We start from the raw sequence: 19,946 nt of genomic DNA, 5'->3' as shown, positions 1-19,946 counted from the left end.
GCACATGATTCAATCTGCACTTCAAGGACTTGAAGGCAAGCTGAACATCAGTGATGACATTCTCATCTATGGTCGCACCGAAAGTGAACTCGAGATCTATCTACATTCATGCCTACAACGTCTCAGAGAGGGCCTGGAAAAATATTGACAAACAAAATCAAGGTGAACCCAAAGATGTTTTATCAATACATTAAGAGTAAGAAGATAACTAAGGAGAGAGTAGAGCCCATAGGTTATTTTTTTGGCCTTTTAGGTGTAGGGGCGGAAGATGTTGGTAATGTTCGTAATGAATACTTTGTGTCTGTCTTCACAAAGAGGGGAACGATGCAGATATTGTAGTTAAGGAAGAGGGGTGTGAAGTATTGGATGTGATGAACATAGGGAGAGAGCAAGTATGAATGGGATTAGCAGCCTTGAAAGTGGATAAATCTCCAGGGCCGGATGAAATGCACTGCAGGCTGTTAAAGGAAGCAAGAGAGGAAATAGCCGAGGGTCTGGCCATCACTTTCCGGTCCTCACTGGATACAGGTGTGGTGCCGGAGGATTGGAGAACTTCTAACATTGTACCTCGGTTTAAAAGGGAGCGAGGGATAGACCAAATAATTACAGGCCAGTCAGTCTAACCTCATTAGTGGGCAAATTATTGGAATCTATTATGAGAGACAGGATTAACTGTCACTTAGAAAGGCACAGGTTAAACAAGGAGAGTCAGCATGGATTTGTTAAGGGAAGATCTTGTCTGAACAACTTGATTGAATGTTTTGAAGAAGTAACAAGGAAGATAGATGAGGGTGGTGCAGTTGATGTGGTCTACTTGGATTTTAGCAAGGCGTTTGACAAGGTCCCACATGGCAGACTGGTTAAAAAAATAAAATCTCGTGTGATCCAGGGAAATGCAGCAAGGTGGATGCAAAGTTAGTTCAGTGGCAGGAAATAAAGGGTAATTGTTGACACGTGTTTTTGCGACTGGAGGGCTGTTTCCAGTGGTGTTCCGCATGGCTCAGTACTGGAGCCTCTGCTTTTTGTGGTATATATTAACGATTTGGATGTAAATGTAGGGGGCATGATCAAGAAGTTTGCAGACGACACAAAGATTGACCATGTGGTAGATAGTGAGGAGGATAGCTGTAGGCTGCAGGAAGATATTGATGGTCTGGTCAGATGGGCAGAAAAGTGACAAATGGAATTCAACCTGGAAAAGTGTGAGGTGATGTATTTGGGGAGGTCAAACAAGGCAAAGAAATACACAATTAATGGGAAAATACTGAGAAATGTAGAGGAAATGAGGGACCTCACTGCCTGAAAGGGTAGTTGAGGCAGAAACCCTCAACTCTGTCAAAAGGAGTCTGGATACGCACTCAAGTACCGTAATCTGCAGGGCTATGAATCAAATGCTGGAAGGTGGGATTAGAATGGGTGCATCGTTTTTTGGCTGGCACAGACACGATGGGCCAAGTGGCCTCTTTCTGTGCCTTAAACTTACTATGATTTTATGGATGAGGGGGGAGGTGGTGCCGTAGTGTTAATGTCACTGGACTATTAAGCCAGAGCTTAGGTTAATGCTCTGGGGACATTCGAATCCCACCATGGCAGATGATGACGTTTGAATTCAATTAATAAATCTGGAATTTAACAAGAAAGGTTAGTCTAATGATAAAACCGTTGTCGATTGTTGTAAAAACCAATCTGGTCACTATGTCCTTTAGAGAAGGAAATCTGCTGTCCTAACCTGGTCTGGCTTCAGACCCACAGCAGTGTGGTTGACTCTTAAAAATGCCATCTGCATTGGCCCAGCAAGCCACTCGGTTCAAGGAGAAATTTGGGATGGGCTAGCCAGCGACGCTCACATCCCACAAAATGAATAATTAAAAAAAAAAGTAACCTCACCTTGAACAAAGACACGTGCTTATTCGATGAAAGCAAAATTGACTTCTTTGGTCATGTGTTCAGTGGTGAAGGTGTATCACCAGATCCACGGAAAGTTGCCATAGCAGACACTGCAGATCCTATAAACGTGCACGAAATCCAGAGTCTGATAGGACTCCTCACGTACTGCAGTCGCTTCATTCCTGATCTCGCTATGCTATCTGCCCCTCTATGCGATCTGACAAAAGAGACCACCAAGTGGGAATGGACTAAAGCACGCACACAGGTGGTACATGAGATCAAACAATGTTTGTCAGCAAGTTGCACAAATGCCTATTTTGACCGTGAGAAACCCACCCAGCTAGTTGTGGATGCGAGCCTGATTGGCTTAGGTACAGTTTTCGTACAGAAAGACAAGACAGGTAACCCAACAATCATTGCGATGGCAAGCAGATTGTTAATGCCTGTAGAGCAACATTATTCGCAAAGAGAGAGAGAAGCTCTCTCATTCACAAGGGGTATCTTACACTTGCATCACCTATATGGAAGCGAATTTAAAGTAATAACTGATCATAAACCACTAGTGAGCTTATTCAACAATCCAGGTAGCAAGCCACCCACTGGAATATAATATTGGATACACGAACTACAAATGTATGAGTTCTCGGTTGAGTATCAGCCAGGCAAACTCAACCCAGTAGACTATCTTTCACGACATCTGTTACTGAGATTAGTCCTATAAGTCGTGAGGAAAAGGTTATTGAACAACATCTTAACTACATAAGTGTAAATGCTGTGCCAAAGCCACTAAAACTAGCTGACATCAAAGCAGCAACAAAACAAGATGAAGCTTTGCAATTATGTATGGAGGCTATGGAAACTCGAAACTGGAAAGACGTGATTGAGAAAGTGTCAACAAACGAAATCACACGCTACAAGGTCTTCACAGTTTCCACAATAAGCTAACCGTTACCACCACATCTGATCTTGCATTCGGCAACGCCTGTATTATCATTCCACACTTATTGAGGGAATATGTTGTTGATATAGCATATGAAGGACACCAGAGAATTATCAAAACCAAACAACTCCTTATGAAAAATGTATGGTTCCCAGGAATCAACGGCATGGTAGAGCATAAAATCAACAAACATACAAATTAGGAGCAGCAGCAGGCCACTTGGCCCTTGAACCTACTCCGCCATTCAACAAGATCAAATCCACATTCCCGCCTACCCCTGATAACTGTTCACCTGCTTGTTATCAAGAATCTATCTCCCTCTGACTTAAAACTATTCAAAGATTCTGTTTCCACTGACTTTTGAGGAAGAGAGTTCCAATGACTCACCACACTCAGGGAAAAAATTTCTCCTCATCTCTGTCCTAAATGGGCGACCCCTCATTTTTAAACAGTGACCCTTAGTTCTAGATTCTCCCACAAGAGGAAACATCCTTTCCACATCCACCCTGTCAAGACCCCTCACTGGCCACCATCAGTGTTTGCCTTATCTAACAATCACAATGTCAAATCTTCATGGTCTTCTCAAGATGTCTGAATTACCTCCAGGACCATGCGAACATAGGAAATAGGAGCAGGAGTAGGCCATTCGGCCCTTCCTCATAGCCCTCAACTCCCCAATATTTCAAAAATCTATCTATCTCCTCTTTACATACTTTCAGTGATCCAGCCTCCACAGCTCAGGGGTAGAGAATTCCAGATATTCACTACCCTCAAAGAAGAAATTCCTTCGCATCTCTGTTTTAAATGTGTGACCCCTTATTCTGTAACTATGTCCCCTAGTTCGAGACTCCCACTAGTGGAAACATCTTTTCAATATCAAGCCCCCTCAGAATCTTGCATGTTTCATTAAGATTACCCTTTATTCTTCTAAACTCTAATGAAGAGAGGCCTAACCTGTTTAGACATTCTTGATAATTCAACCCCTTCATTCCAGGAATCAGCCCAGTGAATCTCTTTTGAACTGCCTCCAATGCCAGTATATCCTTTCTTAAATACGGGGACCAAAACTGTACACAGAACTCCAGGTGCAGCCTCACCAACACCCTGTACAGTTGTAACAAGACTTCCCTATTTTTAAACTCCAACCCCCTAGCAATAAAGGCCAAAATTCCATTTGCCTTCTTAATTACTTGTTGCACCTGCATGCTAACTTTTTGTGTTTCATGCACAAGAACACCCAGATCCCTTTTTGCTGCACTTTTTTGTAGTCTTTCTCCATTTAAATAATAGTCTGTCTTTTGATTCTTCCTGCCAAAGTGCAAGACCTCACACTTTCCTACATTAAACTTCATCTCTCAAGTTTTTGCCCACTCACTCAACCTATCTATATCCCCTTGCAGATTTCCTATGTCCTCATCACAACATGCCCTCCCACCTATTTTTGTATCGTCAGCAAATTTGGATATATTACACTCTGCCCCCTCCTCCAAGTCATTAATATAGATAGTAAATAATTGAGGCCCTCGGACTGATCCTTCTGGCACTCCACTAGTTACGTCTTTCCAACCTGAAAAAGACCCATTAATCCCGACTCTCTGTCTTCTGTGAGTTACCAATCCTCAATCCATGCTAATACATTACCCCCAATACCGTGAGCTCCTATCTTGTGCAATAATCTTTTATGTGGCACCTTATCGAATGCCTTCTGGAAATCTAAATACACTACATCTACCGGTTCCCCTTTATCAACTCTGCTTGTTATATCCTCAAAGAACTCCAGCAAATTTGTCAAACATAATTTCCTTTTCACAAAACCATGTTGAATCTGTTCGATTGCGTTAAGCTTTTCTAAATGTCCTGCTATTTCTTCCTTCATAATGAACTCTTGCATTTTCCCAACGACCAATGTGACTGGCCTATAATTTCCTGCTTTTTGTCTCCCTTCTTGAACGGATTGAAGTTGGTGTTGATCATTTTGCAGATTTTCCCACAGGTGAACACCTGTTTGTTGTCACTGACAACTGCGGAAGATTGCCAATCATGGAATTAGTTATGTCAACTTCAACGAAAGTAGTCATCCCAAAGCTTGGCCAGATCTTTGCCTTGTTTGGAATCCCTCAAACGGTAAGAAGTGACAATGGACCCCCATTCAACAGCCAAGAATTCAGCAAATTCACAAGCTATCTAGGGTTCATGCATAGGAAGATCACACCCCGTTAGCCAAGACCTAATGGTGAAGTTGAGAGATTTATGTGAACCTTGAAAAAAGTGATACGTACAGCTACAGCTGAGAACAAGTCATGGGAGCAAGAGCTATATCACTTTTTTCATAATTACAGAGCGACACCTCACTGGACTACTGGAAAACCTCCAGCTCCATTCATCTTTGCACATCCTATGCGGACATGTCTTCCTGAGGTACCCTGCGGATCAACATGTACGTGAACGCGATCGAGAACAGAAGGATCCAATGCAGGTACATGCAGAGCAAAACATGAAAGTGAGCACTACACCGCCTAAGCCAGGAGATGAAGTACTTGTGAAATGTGATGATCATGTTGGAAAACAAACAACCCCTTTTGACATCCAACCATTTGTTGTGATCAACACAAAAGGATCAATGATCACTGCAAAGCACTGTTCACAAGTCATCACAAGAAATGCATCATTCTTCAAGGCACTGAAAATGTCACTCACAAGCATCGAATCCGATTCCAACATCGATGCCTCAGATGAAGAACGAGTCAAATGAGACTACATCTGATGTTGGACAATATCCTACTTGTGAGAGAAAATGTCCACCATACTTAACTGTTATGAAATAAACTATTTATGTTTAAGTTTATTATTTACAGTTTTAGAAACAAGCCATTGAAACAATGCTTTGTCTCTTATTTACTAAGACGGGGAGGGCTGTTGTGTTTTGAAATTGCAATTGCATTGTGTACTCTAGAGGCTGCTGTAGGATGCGGGCAAGGAGAAAGTGAAACTAGGACAAAATAAAAAGGAGAAGCCTTTATGTTCAGCTGCTGCAGTCTTTGTCTCTCTGTCTTTACCTCAAATCCTGTACCAAACTCGGCTAAACTTCACTCAAATAACGTCACGTTTCTAACTCTGCCTGTGCTCTGCTCTCTCTGCCACTTTTTATGCCCCACACATCTCTTACTCCTTCCCACTATTCTCCAAGTCCCCCTTCCGCCTGGTTTTGCGCTCTCTCCCTGCTGTCGCTTTATTAAACTTCCCGGTGTGCTCACTCCCTCGCTCTGCTGCCGCTCTTTTAAGCTCCGTGCTGGTCCCACCAGATTGGAAAACTGCAAATGTAACACATCTATTCAAGAAAGGAGGCAGACATAAAACAGGTAACTAGAGGCCAGTTAGCCTAACATCTATTATTGGGAAAATGTTGAAATCCATTATTACGGGAGTAGTAGCAGGGCATTTAGAAAATCCTAATATAATCAAGCAAAGTCAACATGGTTTTGTAAAAGGAAAATCGTGTTTGACAAATATGAACATACGAATTAGGAGCAGGAGTAGGCTACTCGAGCCTGCTCCGCCATTCAATAAGATCATGGCTGATCTGATTGTCACCTCAACTCTACATTCCCGCCTAACCCCAATAACTTTTTACCCCCTTGCTTATCAAGAATCTATCCACCTCTGACTTAAAAATATTCAAAGATTCTGATTCCACCGCCTTTTGAGGAAGAGACCCTCTGAGAAAAAATTCTCCTCATCTCAGTCTTAAATGGCCGACCACTTATTTTTAAACAGTGACCCCTAGTTCTAGATTCTCCCACAAGAGGAAACATCTTTTCCATATCCACCCTGTTAAGACCCCTCCAAATCTTATATGTTTCAATCAAGTCGCCTCTTACTCTTCTAAATGCCAGCGGATACAAGCCTAGCCTGTCCAGCCTTTCCTAATAAGACAGCCCGCCCATTCCAGTCTAGTAAACCTTCTCTGAGCTGCTTCCAATGCATTTACATCCTTCCTTAAATAAGGAAACCAATACTCCACACAGTACTCCAGATGTGGTCTCACCGATGCCCTATATAGCTGAAGCATAACCTCACTGCTTTGTATTTTCCCCTTGTAATAAATGATAACATTCTGTTAGCTTTCCTAATTACTTGCTGTACCTGAATACTAACCTTTTGCGATTCATGCACCAGAACACCCAGATTAGAAGGCAGGCAAAACAAAGGCGAGCATCAACTAGGCTTAGATTGCAGAATAATGTCAAGGAGACAAGGTTAAAGGCACTCTACCTGAGTGCACGCAGAATTCGCAACAAGGTAGATGTTTTAAAGGCACAAATAGAGGTAAATGGATATGATCAAATTGCTATTATGGAAACAGGGTGACCAAGACTGGGATCTGAATCTTCAAGGATATTTGACATTTAGGAAAGACAGGCAAAAAGGAAAAGGAGGTGGTGTTGCACTGACAATAAGGGATGAGATGAGTACATTAGTAAGGGAGGATTTCAGATCAGAAGAACAAAATGTGGAATCTATTTGCATGGAGCTAAGAAACAGCAAGGGGCAGCAAACATTGGTAGGAGTTGTTTATAGGCCACCAAACAGTAGTGGTAGTGTGGAGAATGGTATTAATCAAGAGATTAGAGAAGCATGTAGCTTGGGTAATACAGTAATCATGGGTGACTTCAATCTGCATATCGACTGGGTAAACTTGAAGAGCACTAATGCTGTGGAGGACGAGTTTCTGGAGTGTGTTAGGGATGGTTTTCCAGAGCAGTATGTTGAGGAACCGACATCAGAACAGTCTATTTTACATCTAGTATTATGTAATGAGAAAGGGCTAATTAATAATCTTGTAAAAGAACCTTTAGGGATGAGTGACCATAATATGATACAATTTTACATTATGTTTGAAAGTGAGGTAGTTCAATCTGCAGCCAGATTGTTAAATTTGAACAAAGGAAATTATGAAAATATGAGGGGCAAATTAGCTGAGGTGGATTGGGAAAATACATTAAAAGGTACACAGGCAATGGATAGTCTTTAAAGCAATATAACCTAGTTTACAGCAACTATACATTCCTTCAAGGCACAAAAACCCCAAAAGTAAAGGCAGTTAATCGTGGCTAACAAAGGATGTTGAGGATTGTATAAGATTAAAAGAAAAGGCCTATAAAGTTGCCAGAAATAGTAGTAAACCTGAGGATTGGGAGGATTTCAGAATACAGCAAAGGAGGACGAATAAACTGATAAAGGGAGAATAGAATATGAATGTAAGCCAGCAAAGACATAAAAACGGACTGTAAAAACCTCTATAGGTACCTAAAAAGGAAATGTTTGGCTGAGACAAATGTGGGTCCATTACAAGCAGTGTCAGGAGAATTTATAATGGGGAACAGAGAAATGTCAGAGAAGCTAAATGATTACTTTGTGTCGGTCATCACTGAGGAAGATACAAGAAATCTCCCAGAATTAGAGATCCAAGGGACTAGGAAGAATGAGGAATTATAAGAAATTGGTATTAGTAAGATGGTTGCATTGGAGAAATTAATGGGGCTGAAGGTTGTTAAGTCCCCAGGACCTGATATTCCACATCCCAGAGTGTTGAAAGAGGTAGCTATGGAGATAGTTGATGCATTGGTGATCATCTTCCAAAATTCTATAGATTCTGGAATGGTTCCTGCAGATTGGAAGGTAGCAAATATCACCCCACTATTTAAGAAGGGAGGGATAGAGAAAACAGAACTACAGACCTGTTGGCCTTCTATCAGTAGAACAAAGAAAATTACAGCACAGGAACAGGCCCTTCGGCCCTCCAAGCCTGCGCCGATCCAGATCCTCTATCTAAACATGTCGCCTATTTTCTAAGGGTCTGTATCTCTTTGCTTCCTGCCCATTCATGTATCTGTCTAGATGCATCTTAAAAGACGCTATCGTGCCCGCGTCTACCACCTCCGCTGGCAACGCGTTCCAGGCACCCACCACCCTCTGCGTAAAGAACTTTCCACGCATATCCCCCCTAAACATTTCCCCTCTCACTTTGAACTCGTGACCCCTCGTAATTGAATCCCCCACTCTGGGGAAAAAGCTTCTTGCTATCCACCCTGTCTATACCTCTCATGATTTTGTACACCTCAATCAGGTCCCCCCTCAACCTCCGTCTTTCTAATGAAAATAATCCTAATCTACTCAACCTCTCTTCATAGCTAGCGCCCTCCATACCAGGCAACATCCTGGTGAACCTCCTCTGCACCCTCTCCAAAGCATCTACATCCTTTTGGTAATGTGGCGACCAGAACTGCACGCAGTATTCCAAATGTGGCCGAACCAAAGTCTTACACAACTGTAACATGACCTGCCAACTCTTGTACTCAATACCCCGTCCGATGAAGGAAAGCATGCCGTATGCCTTCTTGACCACTCTATTGACCTGCGTTGCCACCTTCAGGGAACAATGGACCTGAACACCCAGATCTCTCTGTACATCAATTTTCCCCAGGACTTTTCCATTTACTGTATAATTCACTCTTGAATTGGATCTTCCAAAATGCATCACCTCGCATTTGCCCTGATTGAACTCCATCTGCCATTTCTCTGCCCAACTCTCCAATCTATTTATATTCTGCTTCTTTGTTCCTCTTCACAACTTACTTTCATATCTATCTTTGTGTCATCAGCAAATTTAGCAACCATACCTTCAGTCCCTTCATCCATTTGTACTGATTATAAAAAGTTGAGGTCCCAACACTGATCCCTGTGGCACCCCACTCATTACATCTTGCCAACCAGACAATGATCCATTTATGCCTATTCTCTGTTTCCTGTTAGCTAGCCAATCTTCTTTCCATGCCAAAATGATACCCCCTACTCCATGAGGTTTTTCTTTTCCGCAATAACCTTTGATGTGGTACCTGATCAAATGCCTTCTGGAAATCTAAGTACAGTACATCCACTGGTTCCCCTTTATCCGCAGCATATGTTACTTTAAAGAACTCCAATAAATCAGTTAAACATGATTTCCCTTTCACAAAACCATGTTGACTCTGCCTGATTACCATGAATTATGTGCCCTGCTATAACGTCTTTAATAATAGCTTCTAACATTTTCCCTATGACAGATGTTAAGCTAACTGGCCTGTAGTTTCCTGCTTTCTGTCTCCCTTTTTGAATAAAGGAGTTCCATTGGCTATTTTCCAATCTAATAGAATCTTCCCTGAATCTAGGGGATGTTGGAAAATCAAAACCAGCGCTTCAACGATCTTTCAAAGGAAGTGACTGCAGAGATAGTGGAGGCATTGGTCGAAATATTCCAGAACTCACTGGATTCTGGGAGGGTCACAGCGGATTGGAAAACCGCTAATGTGACGTCACTGTTCAAGAAGGGAGGGAGAGAAAAAGCAGGAAACTATAGGTCAGTCAGCTTAACATCGGTCATTGGGAAAATGCGAGAGTCCATTATTAAGGAAGAAATAGCAGGGCATTTAGAAAAACCGAACACAATCGAATACAATCAACATGGTTTTGTGAAAGGGAAATCATGTTTGACAAATTTTCTAGAGTTCTTTGAGGATATAACAAGCAGAGTTGATAAAGGGGAACTGGTAGATGTTGTGTATTTAGATTTCCAGAAGGCATTCGATAAGGTGCCACATAAAAGATTATTGCACAAGATAGGAGCTCACGGTATTGGGGGTAATGTATTAGCATGGATTGAGGATTGGTTAACTCACAGAAGACAGAGAGTCGGGATTAATAGGTCTTTTTCAGGTTGAAAAGACGTAACTAGTGGAGTGCCACAAGGATCAGTCCGAGGGCTTCAATTATTTACTGTTTTTATTAATGACTTGGAGGAGGGGGCAGAGTGGAATCCATCCAAATTTGCTGACAATACAAAAATAGGTGGGAGGGCATGTTGTGATGAGGACATAGGAAATCTGCAAGGGGACATAGATAGGTTGAGTGAGTGGGCAAAAACTTGGCAGATGAAGTTTAATGTAGGAAAGTGTGAGGTCATGCACTTTGGCAGGAAGAATCAAAAGGCAGACTATTAAATTATTTTTTGGAGATACAGCACTGAAACAGGCCCTTCGGCCCACCGAGTCTGTGCCGACCAAGAACCACCCATTTATACTAACCCTACAGTAATCCCATATTTCCTACCACCTACCTACACTAGAAGCAATTTACAATGGCCAATTTACCTATCACCTGCAAGTCTTTGCTGGTGGGAGGAAACCGGAGCACCCGGCAAAAACCCACGCGGTCACAGGGAGAACTTACAAACTACGCACAGGCAGTACCCAGAATTGAACCCGGGTCCCACGAGCTCAGAGGCTGCGGTGCTAACCACTGCGCCACTGTGCCGCCCTTGGAGAGAGATTTCAAAAAATTGCAGCACAGAGGGATCTGGGTGTTCTTGTGCATGAAACACAAAAAGTTAGCATGCAGGTGCAGCAAGTAATTAAGAAGGCAAATGGAATTTTGGCCTTTATTGCTAGGGGGTTGGAGTTCAAAAAAAAGGGAATTCTTGTTACAACTGTACAGGGTGTTAGTGAGGCCGCAACTGGAGTACTGTGTACAGTTTTGGTCCCCGTATTTAAGAAAGGATATACTGGCATTGGAGGCAGTTCAAAAGAGATTCACTCGGCTGATTCCTGGGATGAAGGGGTTGACTTATCAAGAACGGTAAACTGGTTAGGCCTTTATTCATTAGAGTTTAGAAGAATGAGGGGTGATCTTATTGAAACGTACAAGATTCTGTGAGGGCTTGACAGGGTAGATGTCGAGAAGATTTTTCCACTGGTGGGGGAGTCTCAAACTAGGGGACATAGTTACAGAATAAGGGGACACTCATTTAAAACTGAGATGCGAAGGAATTTCTTCTCTCAGGGTAGCAAATGTCTGTAATTCTCTACCCCAGACTGTTGTGGAGGCTAGATCACTGAAAGTATTTAAGGAGGAGGTAGATAGATTTTTGAAATATTGGCGAGTTGAGGGCTTTGAGGAGCTGGCACGAAAGAGGAGTTGAGGTCTGGGGCAGATCAGCCATGACCTTATTGAATGGCAGGGCAGGCTTGAGTGGCCGAATGGCCTACTCCAGCTCCGATTTCTTATGTTCTTATGCTGTTCTTATGATCTCACTAGCCACTTCTTTTAAGACCTGAAGACAAAGTCCATCAGGACCCGGGGACTTGTCAGCCCGCAGCTCCAACAATTTGCTTACTACCCCTTCCCTGGTGATTGTAGTTTGCTTGAGTTCCTCCCTCTCTTCCATTTCCTGATTTACAGCTATTCCTGGGATGTTACTTGTATCCTCTGTGGATGGAGGATGCAAAATACCTGTTCAATTGATCTACCATCTCCTTATTTTCTCTTATTAATTCCCCAGACTCACTTTCTTTTGGACTAATGCTCACTTTATTAACTTTTCTTAGAGTTTGGATTAGTACTTGGAACTATGATGTTGTTGCTATTACAGAGACTTGGTTGAGGGAAGGACAGGATTGGCAGCTAAATGCTCCAGGATTTAGAAGCTTCAGGCGGGATAGAGGGGGATGTAAAAGGGGTGGGGGAGTTGAATTACTGGTTAAGGAGAATATCACAGCTGTACTGCGGGAGGACACCTCGGAGGGGTCATGCCGCGAGGCAATATGGGTGGAGCTCAGGGATAGGAAGGGTGCAGTCACGATGTTGGGAGTTTACTACAGGCCTCCCAACAGCCAGCGGGAGGTAGAGGAGCAGATATGTAGACAGATTTTGGAAAGAGGTAAAGGTAACAGGGTTGTAGTGGTGGGTGATTTTAACTTCCCCTATATTGACTGGGACTCACTGAGTGCGAGGAGCTTTGATGGGGCAGAATTTGTAAGGAGCATCCAGGAGGGCTTCTTGAAACAATACGTAGATAGTCCAACTAGGGAAGGGGCCGTACTGGACCTGGTATTGGGGAATGAGCCCGGCCAGGTGGTCGAAGTTTCAGTAGGGGAGCATTTCGGTAACAGTGACCATAATTCCATAAGTTTTAAGGTACTTGTGGATAAGGATAAGAGTAGTCCTCGGGTGAAGGTGCTAAATTGGTGGAAGGCTAATTATAACAATATTAGGCAGGAACTGAAGAATTTAGATTGGGGGCGGCTGTTTGAGGGTAAATCAACATCTGACATGTGGGAGTATTTCAAACGTCCGTTGATTAGAATCCAGGACCCGCATGTTTCTGTGAGGAAGAAGGATAAGTTTGGCAAGTTTCGGGAACCTTGGATAACGCGGGATATTGTGAGCCTCGTCAAAAAGAAAAAGGAAGCATTCGTAAGGGCTGGAAGGCTAGGAACAGACGAATCCCTTGAGGAATATAAAGAAAGTAGGAAGGAACATAAGCAAGGAGTCAGGAGTGCTAAAAGGGGTTATGAGAAGTCATTGGCAAACAGGATTAAGGAAAATCCCAAGGATTTTTATATGTACATAAAGAGCAAGAGGGTAACCAGGGAAAGGGTTAGCCCACTCAAGGACAGAGGAGGGAATCTATGTGTGGAGCCAGAGGAAATGGGCGAGGTACTAAATGAGTACTTTGCATCAGTATTCACCAAGGAGAAGGACTTGGTGGATGATAAGCCTAGGGAAGGGAGTGTAGATAGTCTCAGTCATCTCATTATCAAAAAGGAGGAGGTGTTGAGTGTCTTGAAAAGCATTAAGGTAGATAAGTCCCCAGGGCCTGATGGGATCTACCCCAGAACACTGAGGGAGGCAAGGGAAGAAATTGCTGGGGCCTTGACAGTAATCTTTGCATCCTCATTGGCTACAGGTGAGGTCCCAGAGGACTGGAGAATAGCCAATGTTGTTCCTTTGTTTAAGAAGGGTAGCAAGGATAATCCAGGAAATTATAGGCCGGTGAGCCTTACGTCAGTGGTAGGGAAATTATTGGAGAGGATTCTTCAAGACAGGATTTATTCCCATTTGGAAACAAATGGACTTATTAGCAAGAGGCAGCATGGTTTTGTGAAGGGGAGGTCGTGTCTCACTAACTTGATTTGAGTTTTATGAGGAAGTGATGATTGATGAAGGAAGGGCAGTGGATGTTATCTATATGGACTTCAGTAAAGCCTTTGACAAGGTCCCTCATGGCAGACTGGTACAAAAGGTGAAGTCACACGGGATCAGAGGGGAGCTGGCAAGATGGATACAGAACTGGCTCGGTCATAGAAGACAGAGGGTAGCAGTGGAAGGGTGTTTTTCTGAATGGAGGGATGTGACTAGTGGTGTTCCGCAGGGATCAGTGCTGGGACCTTTGCTGTTTGTAGTATATATAAATGATTTGGAGGAAAATGTAGCTGGTCTGATTAAGTTTGTGGACGACACAAAGGTTGGTGGAGTTGCGGACAGTGATGAGGATTGTCAGAGGATACAGCAGGATATAGATCGGTTGGAGACTTGGGCGGAGAAATGGCAGATGGAGTTTAATCCGGACAAATGTGAGGTAATACATTTTGGAAGGTCTAATGCAGGTGGGATGTATACGGTAAATGCCAGAACCCTTAGGAGTATTGACAGGCAGAGAGATCTGGGCGTACAGGTCCACAGGTCACTGAAAGTGGCAACGCAGGTGGATAAGGTCGTCAAGAAGGCATACGGCATGCTTGCCTTCATCGGTCGGGGCATAGAGTATAAAAATTGGCAAGTCATGCAGCAGTTGTACAGAACTTCAGTTAGGCCACACTTAGAATATTGTGTGCAATTCTGGTTGCCACACTACCAGAAGGATGTGGAGGCTTTGGAGAGGGTACAGAAGAGGTTTACCAGGATGTTGCCTGGTCTGGAGGGCATTAGCTATGAGGAGAGATTGGATAAACTCAGATTGTTTTCACTGGAACGACGGAGGTGGAGGGGCGACATGATAGAGGTTTACAAAGTTATAAGCGGCATGGACAGAGTGGATAGTCAGAAGCTTTTTCCCAGGATGGAAGAGTCATTTACTAGGGGACATAGGTTTAAGGTGAGAGGGGCAAAGTTTAGAGGGGATGTGCGAGGCAAGTTCTTTACACAGAAGGTGGTGAGTGCTTGGAACTTGTTGCCGGGGGAGGTGGTGGAAGCAGGTACCATAGAGACGTTTAAGAGGCATCTTGACAAATACATGAATAGGTTGGGAATAGAGGGATACGGACCCCGGAAGTGGAGAAGGTTTTAGTTTAGGCAGGCATCAAGATCGGCGCAGGCTTGGAGGGCCGAATGGCCTGTTCCTGTGCTGTACTGTTCTTTGTTCTTTATTAAATATCTATAGCAATTCTTACTATCTTCATATTTCTCGCCAACTTGCTCTCATACTCTAATTTTTCTCTCCTTATTAATATTTTCGTCATTCTTTGCTGCTTTTTATATTCTGTCCAATTGTTTGACCTGCCACCCATCTTTGTGCAGTTATATGTTTTTTCTTCAGGTTTGATACTATCTTTAACTTTTTTTGTGAATCACCGATGGGGTGGGTCCTCCCCTTTGAATTTTTCTTTCTTTTCGAGTTGTTTGAGGATGCAGCAAGGGTGGACTATAGGGGAACCTGTAGGTATCGTTCATTTGGATTTCCAAAAGGCATTTAGAGTCATAGTCATGGAGAGATACAGCACTGAAACAGGCCCTTCGGCCCACCAAGTCTGTGCCGACCAACAGCCACCCATTTATACTAATCCTACATTAATCCCATATTCCCGACCACATCCCCACCATTCTCCTACCACCTACCTACACTAGGGGCAATTTACAATGGCCAAATCACGTATCAACCTGCAAGTCTTTGGCTTTGATAAGGTTCCACACAAAACGTTACTGCACAAGATAAGAGCTCGCAGGGAGATTTACTAGTGCTGTTGGGAAGGGTTTAAACTAGATTGGCAGGGGGATGGGAACCTGAGAGGGAGCTCAGATTGGAGGGAAGCAAAACTGACACATAGAAACATAGAAAATAGGAGCAGGAGTAGGCCATTCGGCCCTTCAGGCCTGCTGCGCCATTCAAAAAAGATCATGGCTGATTGTCTAATTCACTACCCTGTTCCCGCTTTCTCCCCATGTCCCTTGATCTCTTTGGCATTAAGAAATATATCTATCTCCTTCTTGTATATATCTAATGACTTGGCCTCCACTGCCTTCTGCGGTAGAGAATTCCACAGGTTCACCACCGTCTGAGTGAAGAAATATCTCCTCATCTCGTTTCTAAATGGCATACCCCGTATCCTGCGGCTGTGACCCCTGGTTCTGGACTCCCCCAGCCATCAGAACATCCTCCTTGCATCTAGCCTGTCTAGTCCTATTAGAATTTTATAGGTTTCTATGAGATCCCCTCTCATTCTTCTAAACTCTAGTGAATATTGGCCTAGTCGGCCTAATCTCTCCTCATACGTCAATCCTGCCATCCCAGGAATCAGTCTAGTAAATCTTCTTTGCACTCCCTCCATGGCAAGAACATCTTTCCTCAGATAAGGAGACCAAAATTGCACACACTACTCCAGATGTGCTCTCACCAAGGCCCTGCAGTAAGACATCCTTGCTCCTGTACTCAAATACTCCTGCAATGAAGGCCGACATACCATTTGGCTTCCAAACTGCTTGCTGCACCTGAATACCTACCTTCAGCAACTGGTGTACAAGGACACCCAGGTCTCGTTGCACCTCCCCCTTTCCTAATCTATCAGCATTCAGATAATTTGCCTTTCTGTTTTTACAACCAAAGTGGATAACCTCACATTTATCCACGTTATACTGTGTCTGCCATACAATTTCCCACTCACCCAACTTGTCCAAATCGCATTGGAGCCTCTTTGCATCCTCCTCACAGCTCACATTCCCCCCAGCTTTGTGTCGTCTGCAAACTTGGAAATGTTACATTTAGTTCCCTCACCCAAGTTATTAATATATATTATTCCTACTCTCTGTTTCCTGTCTGTCAACCAATTCTCAATCCATGCCAGCATATTACCTCCAATCCCATGTGCTTTAATTTTGCACACTAATCTCCGATGTGGGACCTTATCAGAAACCCTCTGAAAATCCAAATGCATCACATCCACTGGTTCTCCCTTATCTATTCTACTAGTTACAGCCTCAAAAAAACTACAGTAGATTTGTTAAGAATGATTTCCCTTTCGAACACCCTGGGATCCAGGGTGAGCTAGCAAATTGGATACAAAATTTGCTTGGTGATAGGAGGCAGAGGGTGGTAGTGGAGGGTTGTTTTTCAGATTGGAAGCCGGTGACCAGTGGTGTGCCGCAGGGATTGGCACTGGGCCCTCTGGCGAGAATGACTTGGATGTGAATGTAAGGGGCATGATTAGTAAATTTGCAGATGACACAAAAATTGGCGGTATAGTGGACAGTGAAGAAGATTGTCTAAGGTTACGACAGGATACAGATTAACTGGGAAAGTAGGCAAGGGAGTAGCAAATGGAATTTAACACAGACAAGTGTGAAGTGTTGCATTTTGGGAAGTTAAACCAGGGCAGGACATATACAGTGAATGGCAGGGCCCTGGGAGTGTTGTTGAGCAGAGACACCTTGGGGTGCAGGTACATAGTTCCCTGAAAGTGGCAACACAGGTAGACAGGGTAGTGAAGAAGACGTATGGCACGCTTGCCTTCATCGGCCGAGGCATTGAGTACAAGAGTTGGGACGTCATGTTACAGTTGTACACAACGTTGGTTAGGCCGCTATTGGAGTACTGTGTGCAGTTCTGGTCGCCGCACTACAGGAAAGATGTGACTAAGCTAGAGAGGGTGCAGAAAAGATTCACAAGGATGTTGCCTAGGTTGGAGGGCTTGAGTTATAAAGAGTGATTGGATAGGCTGGGTCTGTTTTCCCTGGAGAGAAGGAGGCAGAGAGGAGACATGATAGAGATATATAAAATTATGAGAGGCATAGATAGGGTAGATAGCCAGAGTCTGTTTCCCATGGTAGGGGAGACTAAAACTAGAGGGCATAAATTTAAGGTGAGAGGGAGGAGGTTTAAAGGAGAGCAAAGGGGTAGATTTTCACACAAAGAATAGTGGGTATCTGGAATGAGCTGCCTGTGGAGGTGGTGGAGGCAGGAACAGTAGCGACATTTAAGAGGCATCTGGACAGGTACTTGAATGAGCAAGGCATAGAGGGATATGGAATTAATGCAGGCAGGTGGGATTAGTATAGATAGGCATTATGGTCGGCATGGACGCGGTGGGCCGAAGGGCCTGTTTCTATGCTGTATGACTCTATGACTCTAAACCCATGCTGACAGAGAGGTGGGATAAATTGGTCATTTTCAGGTTGGCAAGCTGTAACTGCTGGGGTGCCACAGGGATCAGTGGATAGACAATGGATAATATTTAAAGAACATGTGCATGAATTACAACAATTATTCATTCTTGTCTGGCGCAAAATAAAACTGGAAAGGTGGCTCAACCGTGGCTTACAAAAGAAATTAGAGATAATATTAGATCCAAAGAGCAGGCATATAAAATTACCAGAAAAAGCAACAAATCTGAGGAATGGGAGTAGTTTCGAATTCAGCAAAGGAGGACAAAGAGGTTGATTAAGTGGAGTATGAGAGTAAACTTGTGGGGAACATAAAAACTGACTGTAAAAGCTTCTATAAAAATGTGAAGAGAAAAAGATTAGTGAAGACAAATGTAGGTCCCTTACAGTCAGAAACGGGGAAAATTATAATGGGGAACAAAGAAATGGCAGAACAATTGAACTTTGGTTCTGTCTTCACAAAGGAGGACACAAATAACCTCCCAGAAATGTTAGGGAACCAAGAGTCTAATGAGAGGGAGGAACTGAAGGAAATCCGTATTAGTAAAAAAAATAGTGCTAGGGAAATTAATGGGGTTAAAGGCTGACAAATCCCCAGGGCCTGATAATCTACATCCCAGAGTACTAAAGGAAGTGGCCCTGGAAATAGTGGATACATTGGTGGTCATCTTCCAAAATTCTATCGACTCTGGAGCAGTTCCTACGGATTGGAGGGTGGCAAATGTAACCTCGTTATTTAAAAAAGGAGGGAGAGAAAAAACAGGGAATTACAGACCAGTTAGCCTTCCATCAGTAGTGGGGAAAATGCTGGAGTCTATTATGAAGAAGGTGATAGCAGAACACCTGGAAAGCATAAACGGGATTGGACAAAGTCAGCATGGGTTTATGAAAGGAAAATCATTCTTAACAAATCTACTGGCATTCTTTGAGGCTGTAACTAGTAGAATAGATAAGGGAGAACCAGTGGATGTGGTGTATTTGGATTTTCAGAAGGCTTTTGTTAAGGTCCCACATAAGAGGTTAGTGTGCAAAATTAAAGCACATGGGATTGGGGTAAGATTGAGAGTTGGTTGACAGGAAACAGAGAGTAGGAATAAACGGGTCTTTTTCTGGGTGGCAGGCAGTGACTAGTGAGGTACCGTAGGGTTCAGTGCTTGGGCCCCAGCTATTCACAATATATATTAATGACTTGGGTGAGGGAACTAAATGTAACATTTCTAAGTTTGCAGACGACATAAAGCTGCGGGAGGGGGGTGGGAGGGGTGGAAATGTGAGCTGTGAGGAGGATGCAAAGAGGCTCCAATGTGATTTGGACAAGTTGAGTGAGTGGGCAAATGCATGGCAGATGTAGTATAACGTGAATAAATGTGAGGTTATCCACTTTGGTTCTAAAAACAAAGGCATTTTATTATCTGAATAGTGATAGATTGGGAAAGGGGGAGGTGCAACAAGACCTGGGTGTCCTTGTACACCAGTCGCTGAAAGCAAGCATTCAGGTGCAGCAAGCAGTTAGGAAGGCGAATGGTATGTTGGCCTTCATTGCAAGAGGATTAGAGTACAGGAGCAAGGATGTCTTACTGCAGTTATACAGGGTCTTGGTGAGACCACATCTGGAGTATTGTGTGCAGTTTTGGTCTCCTTATCTGAGGAAGGATGTTCTTGCCATGGAGGGAGTGCAAAGAAGATTTACTAGGCTAATTCCTGGGATGGCAGAGTTAATGTATGAGGAGAGATTGGGTCGACTAGGCCTCGAGGGCAATTAGGGATGGGCAGTAAATGCTGGCCTGGCCAGCGATGCCCACATCCCATGAATGAATAATAATAAAAAATATTCACTAGAGTTTAGAAGAAAGAGAGGGGATCTCATAGAAAC

At 43.4% G+C, this 19,946-nt stretch overlaps 1 protein-coding gene across 6 annotated transcripts in view; it reads left to right on the top strand.

Moving 5' to 3' along the window:
* Positions 1 to 19,946, top strand: part of ncoa1 (nuclear receptor coactivator 1) — a 146,951-nt gene that overhangs the window by 59,982 nt on the left and 67,023 nt on the right. The window contains exon 1 of one of the 6 annotated variants that reach the window (XM_068028431.1): positions 5,237 to 5,303. The exons of the other annotated variants lie outside the window; for them this stretch is intronic. The gene's annotated coding sequence lies outside the window, so the exon portion shown is untranslated. Of the gene's footprint in view, positions 1 to 5,236; positions 5,304 to 19,946 lie in introns of those variants that run through there. 6 annotated transcript variants of the gene reach the window in all.

This window comes from Heterodontus francisci, unplaced genomic scaffold (assembly GCF_036365525.1).
Source record: "Heterodontus francisci isolate sHetFra1 unplaced genomic scaffold, sHetFra1.hap1 HAP1_SCAFFOLD_705, whole genome shotgun sequence".
NCBI lineage: Eukaryota > Metazoa > Chordata > Chondrichthyes > Heterodontiformes > Heterodontidae > Heterodontus > Heterodontus francisci.
Note: the sequence above shows the minus strand (reverse complement) of the source record. Positions and strands in the feature narration are given on the sequence as shown.